A 16,286-nucleotide genomic window follows, 5' to 3' on the forward strand; every position below is an offset into this window, starting at 1 on the left:
GCAATTACTGCTTTGCATAACATTGTTAGAAAGTAAAATTGACAATACTAAAAATATCCATGAATTTGCTGAGGTAACTCTAAGACATGAGCAAATTTTAAGTGAGTTCTTGATTCTTTTTTTTTTTCCTAACAATTTCCATTATTGTATCTGAACAGAATGTCTTTTTTTAAAATTAAACTAATTTAATATTATTTGAGAAAAAACCACAGTCCTTGTATGCTTAGTACTAAGCATACAAGCTCAAGCAGGTAGGAAAAAAATTGGAAGTTCAAAACTTGTTGATGATTTTGCTAATGCCAAATAATAGAACAGACCATTTTAAGCTTTTTTCCTAAACATTTAGATTGTATCATTGATTTTAGTATACTATGTTTTGCTTTACACATACCTGTTGCTGTTGAGTTAATTCCAACTCATAGCAACCCTATAGCAGAGGGTAGAACTTTCCCCTAGGGTTTCCACTGCTGTAAATTTTTACAGAAGTAGACTGCTGCATCTTTCTCTCATGGAGTGGCCAGTTGTGTCAAACCCCTGACCTTTGGGTTAGCAGTCAAGTGCATAATCACTATGCCACCAGGGCTCCTTTAGAGGTTTTGCTTTAGATGTAAAATTCAAATTCTCTTTACACTAAAAAGAATTTAATCGAATATAGTGCTGCTTGGTATTAATAAGGTATGTGCCTACATATGGCTAAATAAGCTCTTGTCCTTTAAATGCGGCCCTGCCCACATTAAACTGTGGAGTGTTCCTTCTACTGGCTGGGCTCTGCTGAGCACCTTGTCACCCAAGCTAAAAGACCTTGCCTCCTTCCCATCCTTGACTCCCTTCATGCAATCCTGCCTATGCCCTGCCTCTCCTTCCTCTAGCATCTCTCTCCTACAGCGTCCTTTCCTCATATCTTTTTCACCTCACTTCCAGGAGATTGTCCCAGTGAAAAGTGCTCCAACAACGGAGGAAGAAAGATCAGTCCTTGTTGTGCAACACTGGCACAATTGCATCATCTTCATATGTAAAGTGCAACAATAATAATTTTTTTTTGCAGGTCTTGACTGGAATAAGTCAAAGTACCTTGTATCATGTTCAGAATAGTACATAATAGAGGCTCCGTGCAAACCATGGCTTATCTTCCCTTCATGATTTCTCATGTGGACAATTGCAGCAGCATTCCAACAGGTTTTCATGCCTCCAGCTAGCTCCTTGTCCCATGCCCCACTCCAATCTACCTTCCTTGGGGCTACCTGTCAAATACAGATGTGATTATAGAAGTCCTGATGATATAACTGCTCACTACATTAGATTGTTAACTGAAAGACTTGCAGTTTGAGTCCACCTAGAGGACTCAGAAGAAAGACCTGGTGACCTGTTTCTGAAAAATTGGCCACTGAAAACTCTATGGGGCACAGTTCTACTCTGACACACAAGGGTTACCATGAGTCAGAATTGACCGAGCATCAATTGGCATAGTTTTCTCCTTCTCAAAACTGTTGGTAATTCTTCATTGCCTACACACTAAAGCCCAAGCTCCTCAGCAGAGCATATGAGGAATACCTACTATTCTGGACACAAACAGCCTTGCTCTCACTATGTTGTCTCCTTTGGCTTCGGTCACTCTGGGCTTCTCAGAGAGAACTAAACAGGCCAGGGGGTTTCCACCAGCCACTCCTTGGAAGGAAGACTGGGCAATCCACTTCCATAGGGATACCGCCTTGGAAACCCAAGGAGGGGTCGCTATGAGTCGGGATTCACACTATGGCAATGAGTTTTTTTGTTTTTATTTTTTAGATTATTTTAAATTAAGATGCTAAGTGTAATCCCCAAAGCAAATACTAAAAAGTTAACTAAAAATAGCAATAATAAAGCAAAGGAAACAATAGATTCATAAAATGGTATACTATTGTTGTTATTGTTATGTGCTGTCGAGTCAGACCTGACTCATAGTGACCCCTCCTTGGGTTTCTGAGGGAGTACTACAGAAGTAGATTGCCCAAACTTCCTTCCGAGGAGTGGCTGGTGGGATTGAACCACCAGCCTTCTGGTTAGCAGTCAAGTGCTTTAGGCACTATGCTACCAGAGCTCCTCAATAATAGAACAGCTAGGCAGAAATCAAAGGAAATAGAAGACTTGAAGAACACTGCAAACCAACTAGACTCAAAAGATAACTATAGCACACATCTCAAGCATACATGGAATATTCTCCAAGATACACTATATGGTAGGCCATAAAGTAATTTTCAATAAATGGATAAGGATTAAAATCATAAAAAGTATATTCTCCCACCACAATGGAATTACATTTGAAATAAAATACCAGAAGAAAATTTGAGAAATCAATAAATATGGTGAAATTAGACAACCCACTCCCATGTATAGCTTGACTGAGCCATGCTTCTAAGTGGTTTAATAGCTATGATGTTGTCATCCCCATGATGAGATATGAAATAATGTAATCACTTCCATGATGAGATCTGCTGTGAGCAATCAATCAATGGAAGGGGAATTGCCTTTGGGATGTGGCCTGCTTCCAGTATATATGAAAAGCTTTGGGAAATATCTCTGGTTTTCCTGCTGGATCTGGATCCTGCATCTGGCTCATCATCATCTCCTGTTCCTGGACTTGAACCAGTGACCTACCATATTGCCTGCTGATCTTTGGTTCATCAGCCCCTGCAGCTGTGTGAGTCAGGAGAAGCCTCCAGCTTCATGTTTGACCCCTGCACTTGGGACTTGCCAGCCTCTAAAACTGTGTGAGCCATTTCCTTGAGATAAGTTTCTCTATATATACATATATCAACTTCATTGGCTTTGCTTTTCTAGAGAACTCAGCCTAAGACAATACCCAAAAGAAATGAAAGCATACGTACACACAAAAATTATACATGAATGTTCACAGCAGTATTATTCATAATAGCCTAAAGGTGGAAACAACCCAAATGTCCATCTATTGATGAATGGATAAATAAAATATTGTATATCCATATAATGGAATGTTATCCAGTCATAAAAAGAATGAAGTACTGATACATGCTACAACAAACATGAGCCCTGAAAACAGTATGCTAAGTGAAAGAAGCCAGATACAAAAGATCACATATTCAATGATTCCATTTATATGAAAGGTCTAGGATGAGTAAACCTACAGAGACAGAATGTAGATTAGTGGTTGCCTAGGACTGGGGAGAGAGAGGATGGGGAGTAACTGCTAATAAGTATGAGGTTTTTTTGTTTGTGTGTGCATATGGATGTGTGATGAAAATATTTTTAAATTAGATTGCGGTGATAGTTGCACAAGTCTGTTAATATACTAAAAACCATTTAACTGTTCACTTTAAATAGGGGCTTTATATGGTATGTAAATTAAATTTCAGTGCTGTTGTTCTTGTTGTTGTTAGATGCTGTTGAGTCATCTCCGACTCATAGTGACCCCATACACGGCAGAACGAAATCACCCGGTCCTGGGCCAGCTCCATGATTCCCACTATGCTTGAGCCCATCACTGCTGCCACCGTGTCAATCCACCTTGTTGAGGGCCTTTCCCTCTTTTGTCGACCCTCCACCTTACCAAGCATGACATCCTTCTCCAGGGAATGGTCCCTTCTGACAACATGACCAAAGTATGTAAGACAAAGTCTGCCCATTCTCGCCTCCAAGGAGCATTCTGGCTGCACTTCCTCCAGGACAGACCTGTTAGTTCTTTTAGCATCCAATGGTACTTTCAGCATTCTTTGCCAACACCACAGCTCAAAAGCATCAATTCTTCTTTGGTATTCCTTATTCATTGTCCAGCTCTCACATCCATATGAGGTGATTGAAAATATCATGGCTTGTGTCAGGTGCATCTTAGTTATCAAGGAGACATCTTTGATCTTCAGCACTGGAAAGAGGTCCTTTGCAGCCGATTTGCCCAGTGCTATACATCGTCTGATGTCCTGACTGCTGCTTCCATTGGCGTCATTTGTAGAACCAAGTAATGTGAAGTCTTTGACAATTTCAATCTTTTCTCCATTTATCATAATGTTGCTTATAGGACCAGTTGTGAGGATTTTATTTTCTTTATATTGAGATGTAATCCATACTGCAGATTGTATTCTTCAATCTTCATCAGTAAGTACTTCAAGTCATCCTCACTTTCAGCAAGGAAGGTTGTGTCATCAGCATATCACAGGTTGTTAATGATTCTTCCTCCAATCCTGATGCCATGTTCTTCTTCATATAGTCCAGCTTCCAGGATTATTTGCTCAGCATACAGATTGAATAAGCATGGTGAAAGGATACAACCCTGACACACTCCTTTCTTGATTTAGTGTTCCCTTTTTCTGTTTGAACGACAGCCTCCTGGTCTATGTACAGGTTCTTCATGAGTACAAGTAAGTGTTCTGGAATTCCCATTCTTCTCAAGGTTATCCACAATTTGTTATGATCCACACAATCAAATGCTTTTGCATAGTCAATAAAACACAAGTAAACATCTTTCTGGTATTCTTTCCTTTGAGCCAAGATCCACATGAAATCAGCCATGATACCCTCGTTCCACATCCCCTTCCAAATCCAGCTTGCATTTCTGGAAGTTCTCTGTCAATGTACTGCTGCAACCATTTTTGAATTATCTTCAGTAAGAGTTTACCTTCATGCAATATTAATGATATTGTTTGATAATTTCCACATTCTGTGGGATCACCTTTCTTTGGAATGGGTACAAATACAGATCTCTTCCAGTCAGTTGGCCAGGTAGCTGTCTTCCAAATCTCTTGGCATAACCGAGTGAGTGCCTCCAGCGGGGCATCCATTTGTTGAAACATCTCAACAGGTATTCCATCAATTCCGGGAGCCTTGTTCTTCACCAATTCTCTCAGTGCAGCTTCGACTTCTTCCTTCAATACCATTGGTTCTTGAACATATACCACTTCCTGAAATGGGTGAAGATTGACCAGTTCTTTTTGGTACAGAGACTATGTATTCCTTCCATCTTCTTTTGATGCTTCCTGAATCATTCAATATTTTGCCCATAGAATCTTTCAATATTGCAACTCAAGGCTTACATTTTCTCCTCAATTCTTGCAGCTTGAGAAATGCCAAGTGTGTTCTTCCCTTTTGGTTTTCTAACTCCAGGTCTTTGCACATTTAATTATAGTAATTGGCTTTGTCTTCTCAAGCTGCTCTTTAAAATCTTCTGTTCAGCTCTTTAATCTTGTAATTTCTTCCATTTGTTTTAGCTATTCTTCACTCAAAGGCAAGTTTCAGAGTCTCTTCTGGCATCCATTTTGGTCTTTTCTTTCTTTCTTGTATTTTTAATGACCTCTTGCTTTCTTCTTGGATGATCCTCTTGATGTCATCCCACAATTCTTCTGGTTTTCGGTCATTGGTGTTCAATGCATCAAGTCTATTCTTTAGATGGTCTCTAAATTCAGGAGGGATAATTCAAGATCATATTTTGGCTCTCTTGGACTTGTTTTAATTGTCTTTAACTTCAAGTGGAACTTGCATATGAGAAGTTGATGGTCTGTTCCACAATCAGCTCCTGGCCTGGTTTTGGCTGAAGATATTGAGCTTTTCCACCGCCTCTTGCCACAGATGTAGTCAATCTGATTCCTGTGTGTTCCATCTGGTGAAGTCCACGCGTACAGCCTCCGTTTGTGTTGTTGAAAAAAGGTGTTTGCAATGAACAAGTCGTTGGTCTTGCAAAATTCTACCATACAAGTGCCAGCATTATTTCTGTCACCAAGGCCAAATTTTCCAACTACCAGTGATTCTTCTTTGCTTCCAACTTTTGCATTCCAGTCACCAATGATAATTAACACATCTTGATTTCATGTTTGGCCAATTTCAGACTGCAGAACTTGATAAGAATCTTTAATTTCCTCATCTTTGGCTTTGGTGGTTGGTGCATAAATTTGAATAATAATAGTATTAATGGGTCTTTCTTGTAGGCATATGGATATTATCCTATCACTGACAGCATTGTACTTCAGGACAGATCTTGAAACATCCTTTGTGATGATGAATGTCACACCATTCCTCTTCAATTTGTCATTCCCGGCATAGGAGATCATATGGTTGTCTGATTCAAAATGGCCCAAACCAGTCCATTTCAGCTCACTAATGCCTAGGATATCAATCTTTATGTGTTCCATTTCACTTTTGAAAATTTCCAATTTTCCTAGATTCATACTTCATACATTCCATGTTCTGATTATTAATGGATGTTTGCAACTGTTTCTCCTCAATTTGAGTCATACCATGTCAGCACATGGAGGTCCTGAAAGACTTACTTTATCCATATCATTAAGGTTGGTTCTATTCTGATGAGGTAGCTCTTTTCCAGTCCTATTTTGAGTGCCTTCCAACCCAAGGGGCTCGTCTTCCTGCACTGTGTCAGACAATGTTTCCGAGCTATTCATAAAGTTGCCCCGTAATGTATCAGACACTGTTTCTCTGCTATTCATAAGGTTTTCTCTGGCCAGTTTTTGAGAAGTGGATGGCCTCCTCCTTCTTCCTAGTCTGTCTTAGTCTGTAAGCTGTGTTGAAACCTGTACACCATATGCAACTCTGCTGGCATCTGAAACACCAGTGGCAGAGCCTCAAGCCTCACAGAAACATACAAGTCCCAGAGGATGACAAACTGACAGACAAGTTTGTCACCCTTAGCTGTTGGAAACCTCTGCACCCTCCTCATACCTAATTCCTACTTGGAACCTGCCACTTTGTGGTCCCTGGCCATTCCCTCCCTTTCCTGGCTCTAGGGGGCTTGGGGACTAGCCTTGCCTCCTGCCCCTTTTTACCTGGATATCCTGCCACTCTGTAGGTCCCCAACCTCTCTGCTCCCTCATTTTCCTGGCTCTAAGAGGCTTGGGACCTAGACTTGCCTCCCACCCCTCTTTACATGGATATCCTGACACTCCAGAGGTCTCCAGCCTCTCCTGCTCTCTCCCTTTACTGGCTCAATAAAGGTATCTAAAAGAGTGAAATAATGGCAAACTCTGCAATAGGAAAGAAAAGGCAAGAAGAAACTAGAGACAATACTTGTCTTTCTTCAAAAGTTTGCCATGGGCCAACCCTGCACAGATTCAATGCCAGGTATCTCTCTATCCCCAGACCTACAGCCCCACCATGATGAGTGCTACAGGAAGAAGAGTGAACAACATACCCAAGATCAAAGAGGAAGGAGGACTTGACTTTGGAGTTGGATCATGAGATATGACTTGATCTAAGAGACAGAAAATAGCAGGAAGGGCATTCCAGACCAAGAAAAGAGCTGTACTTTAGAATGGAGGTAGACTGGGGTGAAGCATATCTAGGGAAGAGGCTAGAAGGAAGGATATGTGGTAAGGAGCAGGGGAAAATAAGCTGGAGAGGAAAGAAGCCCCAGAGACTGACCAAGATGTGTGAACAAGCCTAGATTTGTGCTAGCCAGAGAGAAGCTTGTCATGGTTCTTAAGAAGAGTGCTGCATCTGTTTTTTTGAAAGCTCATCCTACCTTCAGAGTAAATAATAAATTGAAGGGGTCGAGGGTTGTAAAGACAGGAAGTAGGGAGGCCTCTATAAGCTGGATGAAATAGTCCAGGAGAGAGAAAATGGCCAGTCCATCCTAATCAGAAGGCAGCATTAGAAAAATGCATTCTTTTAGTACTATCATTCATTTGTAATCTGAAAGACTATGTTTTTGACCATCAAAAGGTGCTGTGCAATTCCATAGCCCATTGGGTGCATCACTGCTCTGATAAAACGATTTGAGAGAGCAAGATGTAATGAGGACATAATAAGTGGAGAAATGCACTTATCCAAATCCCCCGAGTCTTATTTCAATGGATGCATTTAAAATCTCTATCATTAAAATAAGTTTAAATCCTGTGATGGAAAGAAATGTCATTTTCATCACTGCTTTAATGGAAAAGTTCATCTTAGCAGCAAGGAGATGCTTTGGCAAATGGAGGAGGTTTGGTGCCTCTATCTTGGGAGAGGGGAGAAATCTGGGAGGCCCAGTGTTTCTAGGAGTGTGTGGTCTGTGCTGACCATGGTGAACTGTCTCATTTCTTAAAACCTCTGTTTTTCGAAATGGACACTTGTCACACATATTAAATAGTATTGTTGTTGTTGTTGTTGTATGCCATCGAGCTGGACTCGACTCATAGCAACCTCTCCTTGAGTTGCCATTAAATAGTATTATGAGAATTAAATGTCCATTGGTCCAAAAAATAGTGTTGAAGCCAATAAATAGAAAATGTCAGCAGATTGTTACCATCTTTTGTGAATAATGAGATTCCCAAAGAAACTGTAAAATTCACCTAGGGGACTGTATGGAAATTAATGGAAGTATTCTAACTGCAGTTAAACTCAGAAATAGAATCTGGAATGCTGTGAAAGAGAGGAAATCAGTTGTCAGAAAAATACTGCTAAGTAACTGCATTCTTCACACAGTTGAGGTGTCAGGACACTGCAAGCAGAAGCTTTAGGAATTTCTGATTTCCCTATAAGAATCCCTTTAAAGAGGAAAATATCACCCATTTTACCCATGTTTTGATTTGCTATGGTCAGGAACAGAGGATCACTTGAATGACCTCAAGAATAGCGAAGTTACAGCCAGCAACCCAGAGGGAGCGAGTAGTTGGACATGTGGACTGGGGACCATAGTTGCAGGGGACATCAATTGGCATAACATACTATACAAAAACATTGTTCCACACCCTACTTTGGCCAGTAGTCACTGAGATCTTAAAAGCTTAAAAGCAGCCATCTAGATGCAACAATATGTCTCTTTGGCCAGAGCAAAGAAGAATGAAGAAAACAAAAGACACATGGAAGCAATTAGTCAAGTGACTGGTACACCATGCAGTCCTCATCCTATATGACTATGAGACCAGAAGAACTAGATGGTGCCTAGCTACCACTGTCAACCACTTGGAGGGGGATCTATGTAGGAGATTCTGGACAGAGTGGGAGAACAATGTGGAACAAAACTGAAAATCATTAAAAAAAAAAGACCAGGTTTGCTGGTCTGATGGAGCCTGATGGAACCACTGAGACTATGGCCCCTAGCTGCCATTCAGGTCTGGAATTGAACCCACTCCTGTAGCTTCCAGCCAAACAAAAGACAGGCATATGAGTTGAACATTTACATTACGTAGATACACTCCTTGGAGAGATCAATCATGGGAGAATAGAAGACTTTGTGTGCACAAGGAGACAGCTCGGGGGCAGGAGTGCATGGGAGGGAAGGATACAGGGAAGAGGTAACTATGGAGAGGAAGTAGGAGGAGAGCTTTTGCATTGTCGGAAATTGCAGTCAACATCATGAGACAAGTGAATGTGAGCTGCTGTATGGAAAGTGAACTTGCTCTGTAAACTTTCACCCAAATCACAATAAAAACTTAAAAAAATGGTGAAGTTATAATAGTATTTTAATTCTGCCCAATGCTTTTATAAATGACCTCTGGTGGCATAGCAGGTAAAGCATTTGGCTGCTAACCTGAAGGTCAGTGGTTCAAATCCACCAGCTGCTCCATGGGAGGAAGATGAGGCAATCTACTTCTGTAAAGATTTATAGCCTTGTAAGGGGCAAAGTTATGATAACTTCTTGACCACAGCCAACCATGCTGAGGGAGTGGGCAGTTGGACCTGTGGGCTCAGGACCATGGTCGCAGAGGACATCAAGCTCAATTGGCCTAACATACTACACAAAAATACTGTTCTACATCCTACTTTGGGGAGTAGCAACCGGGATCTTAAACGCTTGCAAGCGGCCATCTAGATGCAATGATAGGTCTCTCCTCATCCAGAGCAAAGAAGAATGAAGAAAACCAAAGATGCATGGAAACAATTAGTTCAAGGAACTAGTAGATGATGCAATCCTCAGCCTTTATGACCATGAGACCTGAAGAACTAGATGGTGCCCAGCTACCACTGTCAAGCACTCAGATAGGGATTGGTGCAAGAGATCTTGTATAGAGTGGGAGAACAATGTGGAACAAAACTCAAAATCATCAAAAAAGACCAGGTTTACAAGTCTGATAGAGTCTGGTAAGATGCCTGAGACTATGACCGCTAGTTACCCTTCAGGTCTAGAACTGAATTCACTCCTGTGGCTTCCAGCCAAAAGTAGACAGGCATATAGGGTGAACATTTACATCTGGTAGATACATCCCTTAGAGCGATCAATCATGAGAGAACAGAGGGGCGGTGTTTGCACAAAGAGATAGCCCAGGGGGCAGGAATGCATTGCATAGGAAAGAAGGACACAGGGAAGAGGTAATTACAGGAAGGAAGTGAGAAGAGAGCTATTACGTTGTGGGGAATTACAGTCAATATTATGAAACAAAATGTGTATGAACTACTGTATAGAAAATGAATTTGCTCTATGAACTTTCACCCAAATCACATTTGAAAAAAAAAAAAAAAAGGGTAGTATAGCCTTGGAAACCCAATGGGGGTCACTATGAGTCAGAATAGACTCGATGGAAGTAGAGTTTTTGGAATGCTTTTGTAAGGAGGCTTGGTGGCACAACAGTTAAGCAATTGACTAACCAAAAGGTTGGTGGTTCAAAACCACCCACTGTTGCTTCAGGCAAAAGACTTAGTAATCTGCTCCTGTAAAGGTTATAGTCTAGAAAACCTTATGAGTCAGTTAGCCATAAGTACAACTATATGCTGAGTGCTTCTAACACATCTCCAAACATGAGGATGGTCTGGGGACCCTCGACATACAAACTGTGACAAACGCTATGAAGGAAGAACACAGGCGAAATGAAGGAAAAGGAGCCTAAATGATGCCAGGCTCCAGTAAGTTCCCTCTGTAGAAGTTCTGTTTCAACTGAGACCTGCAGGATAAGGAGGCTTTAAGGAGGAAGCACAAGAGGAAATTATTCCAGAAAAATTAAATAGCATGGCCTAGGAGAAGACTGGGAAGTAGCCTCCTATCTGGTCTGCTAGACTCCAGCGATGCATTAAAGGGTGCTCTGGGCATTAGGCTTAATAGTGCACCAAATTTGATATGTATCAAAAAAATAATAATAATTTGACTAAAATATCATCAAAACAAATTATCAAGTTAAAAAAAAAGCTCATTACCATCAAGTTGATTCCAACTCATTGTGATCCTGTAGGACAGAGCAGTACTGTGCAATATTGTTTCCAAGGCTGTAACCTTTATGCAAGTAAACTGCCACATCTGTCTCCCCAGGAGCAGCTGGTGGGTTTGAACTGCCCACCTTTCAGTTAGCAGCCCAGCACTTACCCACTGTGCCACCAGGGCTCTTTAAAGATCAAACAGTTAACACAAATTTATATAGATGTTCCTGGCTTATATGCCCTGGCTCAGTGGGTAAAGAGGGTGCACAAAACCCTGCTGTAGGAAGCACTCTGATGCAAAAAAAAAAAAAAAAAGAAGAAGAAAAGAAAAGCTAATTACTGTAGGAAAAGTTCATCGTTATACCAGAGGAGTCCAGACAGACTATGAAGTGAGCAGCACAAGTGGGGGTCCTTGCGGGGGGGGGGAGCCCAAGGGTCCTGAAAAGCAGACGGGACAGAAATGGTGTGTGTCACCTCACCGATGTGCCAATCAGAGTGTGGAAGTTGTCGGGAAGCGTTTCTTGATGAGGGACCACGTGCTCCACTGTCCATATTAGTCGTCACCTCCAAGGACTGCAACAACCTCCTGTTACTGTGTCTCTGATGATTCCTATAGCACGACACCATGGGAAACAAGCACTACCAAAGTGGCGCATCACCTAGGTCTGCAGAGGCATTTCTTCATAGCCAGTTCTATCGTGAATTTCATTAGCGAGTTAAAATAAAGAATAAGTAGACTTTTTTTTTTTTCCTGCTGCAATTATATTAAAAGGCATCCCTGGGTGGCACAGTTAATGCAGTTGGCGCAAATTGAGTCTCCATGAGTAGCAACTGGCTGTTTGTTTTGTTTTGTTTTTGAGGGGGGTATTGTTTGTTTAGGAGCTCTGGTAGCATAGTGCCTAAGGCACTTGACTGCTAACCAGAAGACTGGTGGTTCAAACCCACCAGCCACTCCTTGGAAGGAAGGTTGGGCAATCTACTTCCATAATGATACCGCCTCAGATGCCAAAGGAGGGGTCTCTGTGAGTCGGGTCCCACTCCACAGCAAATAGCAACAACAACAACATTGTTTTTACTTATTTATTTATTTTTTGGTATCATATCAGACAGTGGCACCAACACCCTCTGGCTCAAAGCTGTCTTCATCAGGCCCTGCCTAACTCCCAATGCGCTGCCATCCCGCCTCCCTGCCCCCCTGTGACCTACAGGCTATGATCTCCCAGACACTTCTCTGCTAGGCCCCTTCGATACTGTGCTGGTGTGTGTAACATGTCTGTCTGTGATGATGTTCTCAGTCTTTGGCAAATGTTTAATATGAGGTTACCAGCTTTCCTTTCTCAAAAATATTGTTCTCTATTTTGACATTTAGTTCTTCCTATTTTTTTTCTAAACAGTGTTAAAATATCTACTTATCTATGAAAGTAGGGTGTGGTGATGAGAGTTAGTTGTGGAGCACAGCTCTGCTCTGACACACATGGTGTCACCATGAGTTGGAGTCGACTAGACAGTCACTGGTTTGGTTTTTTGGTGTTTGTGCCTGTGTTCCAAAGGCTTCCCTCCTTGAGGCTGGAATTCCCCAATTGTCGCACTGCTCTGTTTGTCCCCCAGCCTGCTACAGTGGTGTACGAGTGCTGACTGTGTGGTCACCACTCAGTGCCTCTCTGCCGGTTCTTTTTGATTTGAGCTGATGCTATCCAGGTTAGAGTTGTCTCACTTTGCAATTACAGCCAGGAGAAGAAATGAGTCCCAAGGCTTGAAAAGCAGTATTCACAACCTTTAAGAGACAAAGTAAGCAGTAATCACTCTGCCTTTGCTATCCAGTTGCACAATCCTAGAACAAAGAGGTCACTTAAAAGAATTACAGAGAAATCAATGCACAACAAATAATGAGAAAATACAGTCTGCAGACTCCACCTAACACAGAGGTCTTGGAACACAGCGTAGATGATTCCAGGGAGATAGAAAAAGTTCCATGACACAACTAGAGTTACGCAAGCTATAATATGATACATTTCCTTAAAAATTTGGATTTCAGGGTATAAATAGATTACTTTCAGGAGATTAGAAAAGAGCTTCCCACATAGTCATATCTGCTCCCGAACTAAGTATATCTGGAGAGTCTAGGAGCTTCATTTATTTCAAGGACCAATGCCATTGTTCTAAGTAAAAAGTAATAAATAAATAAACTTTACATATGGTTAGATGCTGTCAGAAATATAGGTTTAGTTTTAGCTGGAGAGACTAGGGAACAATGGTAAACAATGCAAAATTGAATAGATTGAATTCTTCGGCAAAAGTGATGAGGAAAGCATCGTCCCTTGTATAACTCAATGCCCTTTGCACGAGGACTTTACAATCCATTCTGCTTCAAATGGAGAGCCAAGAAAATTATTTTCTAAAAAAAATAAACAAACTTCCCCTAAAAGTGGGCTGTCTGGCCTCAGCCAGCTCTCTGCCCCATCAGCAGTACCATGATCTGTTGCATCTGCCTGAGGCCTGGCTCGACATGTTGGAGCCTCCCCCATCCTAGCCTGCCTATCTGTCTTCTCTCGCTGACCCTGGCGGTCGTAGGTCCCTTAGTTACCTTCTCCACAGTCCTTGCTGGATCTGTTGTTTCTGATTTCTCCTTTGCCTCAGTTCTGTCTTTGCCCCATTTTGCCCTTTTGCTTCATAGCTCACAGATTTAAGGAAGGATACCTCTCCCCTTCCTCCCCCAGTCTGGGCTCCCAGAACCACAGCCTGGGTCAAAGTCTCAGGAATCCTGCTCGCTTAGATAAGAAAGCTATAGTTGGGTAATTTTTATTTATTTAAATTGTGATTTGGGTGAAAGTTTACAGAGCAAATTCATTTGTTGGATAATTTTTTACTTCTGACTTATCTGCCAGGAAGCACAGAGAAAAATGTAATGTTCACTACAGATTGGGAAAAAAATATTTGGCAATGACATATCTGACAAAGGACTTATCTCTAAAATTTTTAGAGCATTCCAAAACCTCAACATTAAAAGGACAAACAATCTAATTAAAAAATGGGCAGAAGACACCAACAGACACTTCACCAAAGAAGATATTCAGGTAGCCAACAAACACATGAAGAAATGTTCACAATCATTAACCATTGTTGTTGTTGTTGTTATGTGCTGTCGAGTCAGCCCTGACTCATAGCGACCCCTCCTTGGGTTTCTGAGGCAGTATCACTACGGAAGTAGGATTGCCCAACCTTCCTTCCGAGGAGTGGCTGATGGGTTTGAACCGCCAGCCATCTGGTGAGCAGTCAAGTGCCTTAGCCACTATGCTACCAGAGCTCCCCATTAACCATTCGAGAGATGCAAATCAAAACAACAATGAGATACCATTTCACCCCAGCATTAATAGCAAAGTTCAACAAGACAGAAAATAACAAATGCTGGCAAGGATGTGGGGAGATTTGGATTCTTATACACTGCTGGTGGAACTGTAAAATGATACAACCACTGTGGAAATTGGTATGGCAATTCATTTTTTTTTTTTTTTAATTCAACAATGTATTAAGAGCTAAGAATTTTCACAGCAGAAGTGGGAAATGTCTTCTTTCTGATTTAGAATATCAAATAAATTATTAATGAAGACCCATAAAGATATTTTCTCAGAAAAACGATGTGTGTATCTGTGTGTTATGTGTCGTCAAGTCAGACCCGACTCACAGCGACCCCTCCTTGGGTTTCTGAGGCAGTATCACTACGGAAGTAGATTGTTCAACCTTTCTTCCGAGGAGTGGATGGTGGATTTGAATCACCAGCCTTCTGGTTAGCAGTCAAGTGCCTTAGCCACTATGCTACCAGAGCTCCCCAGAAAAACAATAGAAAGGGGAAAACAGAAATCGATTGATTTTACAATAAAATGAGGATAAAAGGGCATCATATAAATCAGCCTCTCATACCAGAGCACAATTCAGAAGAAATCAAAGGAAACTGCCAACTTTGGTACGTTGCAAATGAACCAGTCTTGAATTATCACATTGTCAGTCTTCTCCAGCATCTCTGTCCTTTCAGTAGTATGACCCTCGGTTCCAATCACTGTACATTTATCTTTCCTTCTGGCTGCTGCCTCTCAGCATTTGGTGAAACTGCTGTCTGCGAAGTCACTGACAGCACCCTAATTGGCCAGTGGCCTCTTTTCAGACTAACCTCTAGGCTGTTTCATAGTTGACACTCCTTCTAATACCTCTCTCCTCATTTAGCTTTTGTGATATTTGTATTCCCTATGTCTCCTTCTTCTTCTAAGACAACAATCCCTCTCAGTCTCCTTTTCTCTCTCAGAAGGAATCTCAAATACTCTATGGCTGCAGCCACCATTAGACAATAGTGGCATAAACTCCAAGCCAAACTGTCCTGATGCATTCAAATCCAGGCTCTGCCACATACTAGAAATGTGACTGCCTCAATTTACTCATCCATAAAGTGGAGATAATAATGACATAATACAGAGTATCATTGTGAGAATTAAGTAGTTGATACAAGTAAAGCACTTAGATGAGTGCCTGGCACAGAGGAAACATTTGAGAAGTGTCAGCTGCTATAATTAATTCACAAAAGAGGAGACTTCAATGGAAAATTGGATGCTCAACCTCACTAGAAATCAAATAAATACAAATGAAAGCCACAAAGAGATACCATTTCTTCCCCATAAAACTAACACAAAGTATAAACTCTTAGTTTGAGCAGTGGGTACATGATCATGTTCATTATGTGATAATAAACCAAGCTGTACATGCCTGATTTGAATACTTTTTTTCTGTGCATGTTATATTTCAATTCAAAACCTTAAAATAGAATAAAATAACACAATACACACAAAAAGCCAATCATCTCCCTCACCCTACTCCAAATATTCAATCAATGTCACATTAACAAACGTGGTACACAAGAGCCGTCCTATCTTGCTAGTTGGAGAATGAATTGGTATAGCCATTTTTTTTCCTTTTTTTAATTGTGATTTGGGTGAAAATTTACAGAGCAAATTCACTTTCCATACAGCAGTTCACATACACTTTGTCTCATGACATTGACTAGAATTTATCACAGTGCAATAGCTCCCTCCCACTTCCTGCCCATAGTTACCTCTTTGCTAGGTCCATCCCTCCATGCACTCCTGCCCCCTGAGCTGTCTCCCTGTGCATAAACAGCCCTTCTTTCTCTCATGATTGTTCTCTCCAAAGAGTGTATCTACCTCAGGTAAATGTTCAAC

This window comes from Orycteropus afer, unplaced genomic scaffold (assembly GCF_000298275.1).
Source record: "Orycteropus afer afer isolate SDZICR_OR568_19922 unplaced genomic scaffold, OryAfe1.0 scaffold00017, whole genome shotgun sequence".
NCBI lineage: Eukaryota > Metazoa > Chordata > Mammalia > Tubulidentata > Orycteropodidae > Orycteropus > Orycteropus afer.